General features: G+C 35.9%; 1 protein-coding gene and 1 long non-coding RNA gene across 4 annotated transcripts in view; one reads left to right on the plus strand and one right to left on the minus strand.

Moving 5' to 3' along the window:
• The window catches only part of LOC114159116 (exostosin-1), a 221,269-nt gene that overhangs the window by 124,600 nt on the left and 84,651 nt on the right, over positions 1-12,018 (plus strand). The window lies entirely within an intron of this gene.
• LOC114159140 (uncharacterized) lies at positions 2,009-7,208 on the minus strand. The gene is made up of 4 exons (XR_003598549.1): positions 7,158-7,208; positions 4,294-4,422; positions 4,070-4,148; positions 2,009-2,093 (listed from the first exon to the last, which is right to left on the minus strand). It is a non-coding gene; the product is annotated as an uncharacterized LOC114159140 (long non-coding RNA).

The raw sequence follows: 12,018 nt of genomic DNA on the forward strand, positions 1-12,018 counted from the left end.
CACTTGTTTAAAGAGAAACCGTCCAGTCCTATCTGAATTTCTGCGGGAAAGCATTTTTTTGTCCTGGGAAAGTCAGACAGAAGCAAGACTTCAACGAACCGGCGCCACCGACCAGGCAAGGCGGCTGGACTAGAGATTAGATTGGTGACATAAAATTTGGGACAAAATTATTTGCTAGATAGTTGAACTCACTTCTGTGGTGAATTTTAAAAGCCTGCAATTGATCCAGCAAAATAAAGACCAAACAAAACGCACAATATAAAGTTGTGTTAATCTATTTATCGTCTAAAGAGTTGATTAGATAGTCCACCCTGCTGAGGAAATGAAGAAAGGAAAAAAAGTGCCAAGGTACTTTAGACGTTAACAAGCGCAGCACAATAAATTCACACGCCGCTTTGCTCCTATCAATCACACAACCCAGATGATTTGCATTTGACTTTGCAGATACAAAAGGCGACAAGATGGAGCTGGAAGATGTTAAACAACAGCTAAAAACAGGAGAAGTTACTCCTGTTTTTAGCTGTAACTTATTGCTTTTTATTGAAAGCAATAAAATCTCCTTTAAAATGTCGGGTTTACTCCGGGTTCAGCCTTATAATTAAAGTTTATTCATCGGATCGGGTCAGATCGGGCTCAGACCCAATGTCTGTGAGTCTATTCTTCAGATTTCTTAAAGTTGTTTTGGGGAGAATTATGATTTTTTTTTAGTCTATTCTTTTTAAAAAGTGTCATTGATTAAAAAACTGTAAAAAACTGTTTATTTAGGGATTTCTTCCACAGACACACCAATGGATAGCATACGTCTTAAAGTTTCCTACTAATGAAATACTCTAACGGAATACAAAAACAACTTTGCATGCAACTGTCGTCCTTTTCTAATGTTCACAACTATTTCATCCCTTTCCCTCCCTCAATTTTATCTCCTTTTAAACTGTAATATTATTGTGAACATTTTCAATTTGCTAAAGTTAAACAGAACATTCTTTTCAGACCAGCTTACTGAAACCAACAGATGCAATGATCCAGCCTGCAAACTACAAAAAAAAACACATCGACACTTCAGTCAGCAGCCATTGTATCCGCTATGTTGTAGCTTCTGCATCTGAGCTCCACAAAATATGAAAACCTTACTTGTTACTCATATTATGGCAGCAATGGACTTTTCCTTCTTACGAAATATTCAAGTTATTTACTTAAAGGGAAAAAATTATGCAATATTCAGTTGCTGCATTTTTGTTGGTTGTGCAGGAGGCTCTACTAATACTTTTCAAAGATGTATGGTTGTATAATTGTGCATATGTTTGCAGCCATTTTTATGTGCAAATGTAAACATTGAGTTGTGTGTGTGGCCAGCAGACATTTGTTTGGATTTAAAGTGACAGGAGCCCTAAAGCAGCTCAACATAGGAAGAACTGATCAAATAATCTGATTATCGGAGAATAATTTTATGCAAAAAAAAAAAAACCCTACTGAACATGTTTTGTATATAAAATAGACATGTCTTAAAGTGATCAAGGAAACATAATAGATCACCTGTTAATAAAAATGTATTTACTACCAACACCTGGAGGAGATGGTGCATATTGTAGAACTATAGTCATTGTAATAATATCAAAAGCTGTTGAAATATTGCTACTGCTGCATGATGTGGACAATAAGTTAAACGGTTATAATTGTCTCCAAATATAAAATTATTATTTAAAATTATGTTAGTAGTGTTTACTTGATACTTGACGTGACCATGTTTTATTTTACTAGCATGAGGCTTTTACTTCTCATCAGTGGGAATTGGTCATAAAAAACATTCAAAGATTCTCTCTTGTATTAATCTGACATTAAGCAAATAGAAATAATACACAAGCAAAATCAGTTTATCGTGCTGCCAAGCCATTTATTTATTAATCAATTGACTGTATCAAAATCAATGAAGCAAAAATCCTTCAGGAAAAGCAAAATGCATGTTTATTTTGTAAACAGGTCGGACAATTTGACCCAAATTATATTTGGGTCGATGCCTAATGACGCTGCAAAGCCTTGTGTTGCTGAAATGAACGTTTTTGAATTTGCAGCTGGTCTTTGTCCTGCTGGTCCATCTGCTGGTCGGCTTGTTCCACTGCCTGCTTCTTTCCCCAGATACCACTAAGAGAAAAGTTCAGTAGGAAAGAGCAGAGAGATGATTGTTAAAAAAGTATATGTGGTATAATTTAGCAATTTGACTTTTAGTTCCCTTAAGATTTTTAAGATCTTACCAAGAACTTAAAAATCTTACTTGGCGCATCGTCTCAAAATACATCCAAAAAAATCCTTCTCCAGGTTCAGCCATAAGCACAATCATAGACAGCACCAGGATACCACGGCCAACTTCATCTCGCTAAAGGACAAAACTCAGTTGACACATTTTAAAATTTTTTAAGAATATAAAAGCTAGCACTCTTGTATACAGAACACACATGCTATCTCCGATAGACAGCATGTGAACATATTTTTTACTGGATAAGTGAATACAAACTAAGATTTCCCAAAGATAAGCATAATATTTGCATTATATTTATTGATTTCTCACCTTTCTTGTGGGCGTTGAAAAGCTGCTCTGAAGCTGACAGTCGAGGGTTTCATCAGACAGACAGACAGACAGACAGACAGACAGACAGAACTCCTATTTCTTAATATCGAACTGAATTCAGGTGGTCTTTATAATGGAGTTGTTCCGTTTTGATGTTTAATGTTCTATTTTTTATTTCTTGTCACATTATTGTTACTGAACATAAATCTAGTTTTAATATAAGATCAAGAAATGAGTATTTACAATAATTAGTTTTCAACTGATAATTTCACTTTTTAAAGGAGAAAAGTTGCCCAATCTAACCTAATCTTCACCTTTGGCAACAAGAATTATCAACCATTTGTGATAACAAGAAATAATTTTTAAATAATCACATTTGTGTTTTTTTGTCTACTCTGCAATTTTTTTTATTCCAGCCTCACTGGAACCTAGAAAGTCATCTCATCTTTAAAACTTGTAAAAATTTTGCTATGTGTTTGTGCTGCTAAACATTTAAAGATGTTAATGAGATTCAAGAGCCTATAAAGGTTTTACCATCAAGCTGTTTTTTGGGAATAAGTTCATGTTTTTATGGTCTCTGGAAAATGAGCCGTTTCAAAAACCTCCAAAATGTAACGTCACAAATCAGCAGGCACGACCTCTCACCTAGTAACTCCAGCGAAGGCCAGCCCGTCACCTAGCAACCATAGCAGAATTCTGCCCGTTACTTAGCAACCCAAGTGGAGCTTCAGCATATTTGTACAACTATGTATGGTTATATCACTCCGCATTTGTTTGGAGCCGTTTTCACGTGCGAATGTAAACGTAGAGTTGTGGACGTGGCCAGCAGCAGCTTATTAGGATTTAAAGTGACAGTATACCCTAAAACATCTCATTCTGAAAGAGGCTCAATATAATCAGAACTGAGCAGACTATAATCTCATTATCTAAAAATGATTTTGTGCAAAAAATGTAATGAGCATGTTTTATATAAGCAAACGACCAATACTAATATCTTCATGGAAGAACAATAGGTCACGTTTAAGTAGTAACAGCAGAAAAAGGTCAATTGTTTACCCTTCCTGAAGATTAAATCCATTTCTGACACTAGAGGACAACCAAACTTACTTTAGCAATGTTAAGTTGCTGGACAAGACAATTGATTAAAAAAAAAACAACTTAAAAGTCTAAGTGTTATTTACAACGATCTGTATGATTTACAACACAAAAAGCTGACCTATTAATATAGAGCTGTACAAACACGAGTAAAACACATAGGTTTCAATATGCTGCTGCAGAGGTTTATTGTTCAACAGGCTAAGAGCCAAACTGATGAACTTAATTTTTAGCAAAGAATACATTTTCAAGAAAGAATTCTTGAGGTTATAGACAAGACTACTTGTAGAATTAGTTCAAGCTTGAAAGCATTCTCAGGTTTGTTCACTGAGTCTAAGCAATACGATATTTTACAGCCTTAAGTTGCTGCTGCTGGTCCACTTTTTGCTGGGCCAGTTTCTACTGGTCCACTTCCTGCTGGTCCACTTCCTGCTGGGCCAGTTGCTGCTGGTCTGCTTGTACTTCATTGTCTCCAGGCCCATGAATGAGGCTGGTTTGATAAAATTAGATGTATAACAATAAGAAAAAGAAGTTGCAACTAGTATCTAAAACAGAAATGCACTTCATTCTTAGGGAGTCTGATATGTTTTCAAATGCATTTTAAAAATGACTTAAGTAGCATATTGAGTCCTTACTGAGCAAGGCCATTAATACCATGACCAACATCTTTGATGATGCCAGGGAGGAGGTGTAAAAAACCTTCTCCAGGTTGAGCCACAAGGACAACCGCGGACAGCACAAAAATGATCACACTGCACTTCATTCTGCAAAAGACAAGATCACAATAAGTCAATTTGGAATTTGTTTCAAGCAAACTAATTGTACAATTGGTTCAACACTGATCACGTAAAAACTTTAAAGTGAAGTCAGTCTTATTTATTCTGCTGAACACTAGTTTGTTTGCCTAGAAAGTCCTGTTCACTTGGTTTGTGTGAATCAAACTCTGGTCCATCTACAAACCTCTGGCTCAGTTCAGTTGAAGTGAACTCTGCTGCATTTCAAATGAATTTGTGAACGCCAAGCTGACCGGAGACTGTTCCAAAACCAGGAAGTGAACTACAGCGCCAGGTCTTTTGCCGAAGACTAAAAAGAAATCCTACAACCACTAAAATCTTACGTTACTCCATTTTTGTTTACATTTTGTGAAAAGCGAAGTTGCTCTCAGTGTCTTCTTCGGAGGTTTTTGTGTCGTTTTCTCCAGTTCATGGTGCAGTGCCCCCCGAGGCGGGGAGGGGAATAGGTTAAATTGGTTTCGCTGTCTGTTCTGCTGTGTGCATATACAGTGTTGGAACCGCCTAATGTGTTGAGACTAGCGAGTCATTTTGCGCTTCGCCATGAGAAGATAAGTTTTCACAACTTTGGCTCGATGACCTGAGATTCCAGGTCAGACGTTCCTGATCATCGCTGATTTAGAGCGCGGACCTCGACGCGTCAAAAACAGCCAGCAGACTTCCAAGCCAAAATTGATCATTTCTGTGAGTTTACTGAAAAGCTCACATTGCAAAGATTTCTAAATTAATGCGACTTGTATTCTGTAATGACAAATAGTCCAGAAAATACGGTAACATCTGTAAATACTTAAGACCTACTCAAAAGCCTTTTTTAATGGTTTGAACATCAATTATATCTTTAATATGCAATAATACGCTTTGTGGAAACTGTCTTGGGACTACCGTAGAAGCATATATCTTTATTTCCACCCCTCAGGATACAAACACAATAAATGTTGTTCCTGAATTGGCTGGTCTGCAAACACCAGCCAATAGTGTGTCAAGTAGCACAGCAAGTATTTCGTATTCCTAAGCTGCATTTGCTCTGAAATAGTTTACGTATGCTCAACGTAAAAATATGTCAATATGTGAATATTGACCCGCGGATAGGCAATAAATCACTGTATATTTACTACATAAAACTTTAAGTTATGTCTTTTAAAGAACCACTATTTTATTTTTGAAATGAACTTTTGCAAAAGGAGGGTGGATTATTCTGTGAGATGTTATTTGTGGAAAATGATGTAACTAGAAAAGCCTAAGAAAAAGCCAAAAAAAAAAAGTTCTAAAAATTGTTATTCTGTTGTGAAAATGAAAACAACTATTAAAAAAAAAACCTTGAAGAGACCAGCATATACATCTTCTTTTAAAAACAATAGTTGGTTATTTATTATTTTGAGTGAATATTTTTTAGTGCCACTTGTCATCAGAAAGACTAAAACATTTGGGAAAACATGTGACCGTAGAGTCTCGCATATGCCTTCTGGCAAATTCTACACTGCAAAAACAGAAAATATTATCTAGTATTTTTGTCTAGTATTTAGTGCAAATATCTTAATACACTTAAAACAAGAAAAAACTAACAAAAGTAACTTTTTAGCAAGATGTAGGTGCTTATTTTAGTCATTAATTCTTCAATATTGATGAAAAAATATTAGTTCCACTGGCAGATTATTTCAATTACTGTATCGGAAATTTGTCTTTTTGAAAGTGAAATAATCTGCCTGTGGAACAAGTATTTTTTTTTATCAATATTCAATAATTATTTATCTAAAACAAGCTCCTCTATCTTGCTGAAAAGATACTTGTACATTAGTTTTGTCTTATTTAACGTGAACTAAGATATCTAAAAGCTAAAAACGTATTTGGTAAGATTTAGAGTTTTTGCAGTGTAGTTGAGTCTTAATCTGAGTTTTGCTTGGAGTCTTCTTTTGTCTTCGTGCTTTAATGGTAACCAGTGAAGGGAATGTTTATATTATAGTAACCCAGATACACTGAGTGTATTTAAGTGATCTGCAATTAACTTATTGTGAGCACAATGACACCAATTGACTGGACCTCTGTTGAATTAAGTCAGTCAGTCTAAAGGGGGTGAATATATAAGTAATATCTCATTTTAGGTTAAATATTTTGGTCAGAACGTTGTAGAAATGTGACATGAAATGCATTAATAAAGTTGTTTGTCAAAAAGGGACAATTTTCTTGATATGGATTGGTTTGTTAAAGCTATACTGGGATAAAATATTAAATAATTTGAATATTGAATACTTTTTAAATTGACCGTCTGATTCATAGTACCTATTAATCTTTTCATGTGAAGCTGAATACTGAAAGTCTGCCAATAGTTGTCAATAACAAGATTTAAGTTAGAAATAAACAGAAATGCACCTGCATTCTTTGCACTTGATTAATGCTGAAGTCACAAATATTCAAGTTTCCCTAAATTAGAAATTTAATTCAATTTCAGTGAAATAATCACAGGTTAGCACTGTAGAACACAGATTATAATCCCACACTTCAAGGGAAGTAAACACAGAAATCTGCAGCAGCAAAATTTAATCTGGGTTGATTCACTTTACTGAAGTTATAATGTGTATTTGCTGCCACAGAAACAATAAACACTTCAATTGAAATAAATAACCAAGAAAGGATGTTGAGATGCATATGATCTAGTCAATATTTACATTTATTATTTACACATAAATATGACAAAAATGTTTAGTTCTTACCTTTAAAATGTATCAAAATCAAATGGAGGTTGTGTAGAAGGCAGGATGAAGAGATCTGAGCAGAAGAGGTCATTATATATAGGCCAAAATAGTAAGAAATCATGATTGTGCAACACTTTTGCATCATTGCAAAACTAGTCACCAATAAAATAGATCATTAGTTAAACCATTAAAGGTTTATTAGCCAACAACAGCTTCCTTTCCTGTGAAACGTTTCAGCTTTCTTATTGAACTTTTTTTTTAAATCATAAGAAAACAAATGTTGGGTAATATTTATGTAATTATTTCTGGAGATTTTATAACATAATAATGAGAATAAAAATGATCATGTAAACTTTTGACCAAAATGGTTTAAATCAGGAATTAGATGCAAACTGATTTTAGCGTTTTGTCCATGAATGTTTAGACTTTAGACTTTGTTGCATTTATTTTGTGCAACATAAATTGGATAGTAGAAGTACAAATATAAGCCTCACTGTGGTTAGCAGCTTGGTTGCTCTTTTATTACTTCCTCATAATTTGGCAATAATCGCCCCCAAAAAATTTAAAACTCACTTAAGTGATCTGGAATATTTAAAATGGAGCTCACTTTTTAAAACCTTTTTATTTAAAATATCTCATGTTTGCGTGAGTTCCCTTGGTTTCCTGAGATCTCAATGAAATGTTGACATCATTTAGCAGGATTCAGTTACAAAAAACACATTTTATTTTATTTTTGCCTGTTGATTTGTATGCTAGAATATAATCAAGTTTAGACTTGATGTCAAAGAGAAAGAGCTACATGTTTTTTAAGGTTTGCTACCATTTAAAAACAAAACTTTTGTCCAGTTCACTTTCTGTACAAAGAACCCCAGAAGAAGAAAAGCCATGTCAGCACAATCTAAGAGATCATTTGTTTGTTACAATTTGACCACACTGCAAAAAATGCCGGTGTGGAGGCTTCATTTGTAAGTCAGACTGTTCATCGTCTCACTCATTGCTTCCAGACTCATTGATGAAACAGGATGTGTTGCATAGATGTGTCCCTGCAAATCAGTTTATTTTTAGGACAAAATGTTGCTTTTTTTATTGCTGATTTCTTTTCAGTCATATTATGAGCAGAGTTTGCCATTTGCTCAACTGATTCTGGAAACAGATATTTGTCGTCTCAGTGACGGAGCAAAGTGATAGCTGCGTTGCTGTTAGCATCTAGATTGCTCTTTGATCACTTCCCCAAGCTGTGCTTCAGTTTTTATTAGATTACATTTCACAGCAAAACTCATCTCATTTAAGACATTTGCTGTTTTTTCCCACAACATAAACTTACCTACAGCATATGTTGCAGAGTGAAGGTTGTGCTGGTTACAATGCATTCAGTTACTTCCATATTCAGGGCTTTCCATGAATTGTCTGCATGTAATTTTAATCCAAGCAACTGACTTTAAAACAAATATTCAATTCTGAACTTGAATTTGTGTAGAAGTTATGCTGTGCATTAACACTAGGACTACCAGGATTTTGAGAAATTCCTATCTCTACCAAGAGGGGCCAAATTGGGTATCTTCCTAGAACTACCGAGAGAGGGCCAAACTGGGTTATTAGCATCCAAATGTGGCCAAACTGACGACTCTGAATGGTCTAATTAGCATCCCTGTAGATGTGACCATAGCCTGAGGGACCAGCAGGGGGGAGGAGAGCCAAACTCACTACATCAACTTTCACGCTGATTGTCCTTGGAACAGGATAGTAATGGCCTTATTTACATAACAAAGGCGCCTCTTCACACCCTCTCTTGGAGGGCCAAACTGGCCCCTCTCTGGTACCTAGCGGAAGATTCCCATTTTGGGAATCTTGCAGATTTTAATGGTTAATATGTTTTGTTTTCTGGCCACTAAAATGAAAATATGTCTAAAGGTGATTTTCATTCACTCAAAAGTAGGTCAGTGTTCTGTTCTGGCACTTTTGCATGATATGGATTATGTTTTGTATATTAGTAGTAAACTGTTAAAAGTGTATAAATGTGAATGGTTTAAATATATCTGGACATACTGAGGTTTTAACAAAGACTATATGCATATTCTAAAATCCTCTATTTTTCTATTTTACATCAAATCAGTCTTATTTTTAACCCTCTCATGCTTTTAAGGGATTAATAAGTAATAAAGTAAATCATTAATAATAATAATTTAAGAACTAGAAAATTCCTGAAGAAATTTAACCGGGGCCTGCCAAAGTGTGACCGTCGATTTGGACCCAGCGTTCTGATGCTAAAAATTAGCATTAATGCTAAGCTTAGCTAAAAAATTTCAAAGTAGTATAAGGAGAATCACAAGAATGTTGACTAATATGGACTTGCACCATTCAGTATGATAAAGTTAGTGTATCAGCTAAAATTATCGAAAATGTTAATGTTAGCATGATTGCTGTCAGTAGCATGTGGGGGATCATTAGAATGTTGTCTTAGATTGACTTCCTACATTCAGTGTAGGAGTGTAAACATGGCTAATATGTAAGAAAAATAGCTAAAAGTTTATTTTAGGGAAAATGCTAATGCACTGACCTGAGAGAAAAAGATAATGCAAGGTAATATTATTGTACCACCTATGGCGGTGCACTAGTGGAGGGCTGTGAAATGCTAATGTTTGTGCTAATGTTAATCTGTACTGCCTTGCTATGCAAGGCTAAAATTATTGCACCACCTATGGTGGTGCACTACCAGAGGAGAGTATTAAGGCTTTTATTTTGAAATTTTCAGTAAGCTTCATTTTAAATGGCCACACTAATCCCATGTGTAACAATGGTTGGGTAAAATCAATTATAAAATGCCCAAAACACAAGTAGTTCTAAAGGCCAGCTCAGTCCTCCTCTGTAGTAACTGACAGTTCCGCCATGTTGTATTTCTGACATTCAGCTCAGACCTCTTTTGTAGGCACTCAGTGTCCGCCATGTTGTAGTTCTAACCTTCAATCATTGTAGTTCTAAAGAGCAGCTCAGCTGTCATGTCAGTGAGACAGAGAGGGAGAGACAGAATTCTAATAGTTTGAAGTAGTTAGTTTTTCTGAAAGACCTGAGAGGAATATTCAGGCTTTTGTCTTGAAAAAACCTCGCAAGCTTCATATTAAATGACCACCCTAATCCAATGTCTAATGTTTGGGTTAAATTAGTTATTTACTGGCCAAAACAGCCAGTAGCTCTAACTGGCAGCTCAGCCCTCTGTTTTAACTGAGTATTGATTAGAACTACAGTGATGCGTATTTGTAATCCTAACCAGCAGCCAATGGCCTCCTGTGTTCCGTTGCTGTGGTTATCAATCCTCTGCTAACTGTCATGTGTGTGTGAGAGAGAAAGGTGGAGAAATAATTCTATCTTTGTGAGACACCTAGTCAGTTTATATAAAAAAAGCAGCCTGAACAACTCCTTCCCCTTCAGGAACCGAGAGACGTATTGGAAAACCGTTTGAAGCGTATTAGAGGGCTATTTGTCGTCTCCCATAGTTCCGCGATTCATATTTGTAGCTCAGTCACAGTAATTGCAGTGATGAGACAAAGATGGTGTGCGCTGAGCTCTGAAATTTTTCAGAAATACATGGAAGTGAATCTGGGAGAGCGTCAGTTATCCTGGCGCATGATTTCACTCTGAAGCACCTTGACAGAAAACCGTAATCCCTAGAGAAATCTCAAAACATTTTACCGCAGCAGGCATTTGTATCAATGTCATGACCGAGTTTGATACCAATCGAGCGATATTTGTGGGCGTGACGGCGATTTCAAAATTGTTTTGGGGTCAAAAATTCTCTTCATTTCTCACTCTAAAAAAGCGGCAGTTGGTGTCAGTTAGGCTCTGCGTTTCGGCAGTTGGAAATTTGGCTCGTTTTTCGCTTTTTACGTCGCCATCGTAAGTCCAATTCCCAACAAAAGTAATAGCTCCCTTCTCGGCATCGAGCTGCACGCTTTGATACCACTTTTGTGGATGGGAACGCAGCGCATTAACGGTGATGGAAGAAAAATAAATAAAGATATAAAGAGACATTCTATTGGGTGTAGAACAATAGGTGCCTGCCATGCAATGCATGGAGGCAGTGACTGACTTGCGAAGCCACCATTAAGCATGAATAGTTGTGATCTTAATAGTAATAATAATAAACAATAAATAATTAATAAAGTCAGAACCGTGCCAGCAAAACAATTTATTGATTTTTTTTTTCAACCAAAAATGACCAAAAACACATTTTATAAGGAAATTCATTGTAAATATATCGCCAATACAGATTAGGTCATGTTTATATTTTGTAAAATAAGAGAAATACTGTTGGATTTAAACACAGCATTGTTGTTTTAAGAAGCAATAACATTTTTATTCCATCTGCTTCTCATCCAGTTGTTGTTCATCTTCCTGTTCATCTTGGTCGTCTTGTTGGTCGTCTTGTTGGTTGTCCTGTTGGTCGTCTTGTTGGTTGTCCTGCTGGTTGTCCTGTTGGTCTTCCTGTTGGTCGTCTTGTTGGTCTTCCTGCTCGTCCTCCTGGTCCCTCTGCTGGTCCAGTTTCCGCTTATAAACGTCATCCTTTGAATATTTCATGTTTCCACCGAGTATGCTGGAAGAAAATGAACAAAGTCAGCATAAACCATGAAAAGGTTCAGCTAATAACAATTAGAGACATTACTAGTTGAAATAGATCTAAAGTAATCAGATTATTTAGTTATAGTGGTTGTGAAACGGTTCTTACGCGGTTAAGCCGTGAATGACATGGTGGATAAATCCCTCTGCAGGTTCAGCCATCAGGACCACCATTGAAAACACGAGAAAGAGTCCAACACCCTTCATCCTGCCAAGAAAAACACATCACATATTTAAAAATGTTGATTTAAAGATACACAGAGCATCA

Source organism: Xiphophorus couchianus, chromosome 15 (assembly GCF_001444195.1).
Source record: "Xiphophorus couchianus chromosome 15, X_couchianus-1.0, whole genome shotgun sequence".
Taxonomy (NCBI): domain Eukaryota; kingdom Metazoa; phylum Chordata; class Actinopteri; order Cyprinodontiformes; family Poeciliidae; genus Xiphophorus; species Xiphophorus couchianus.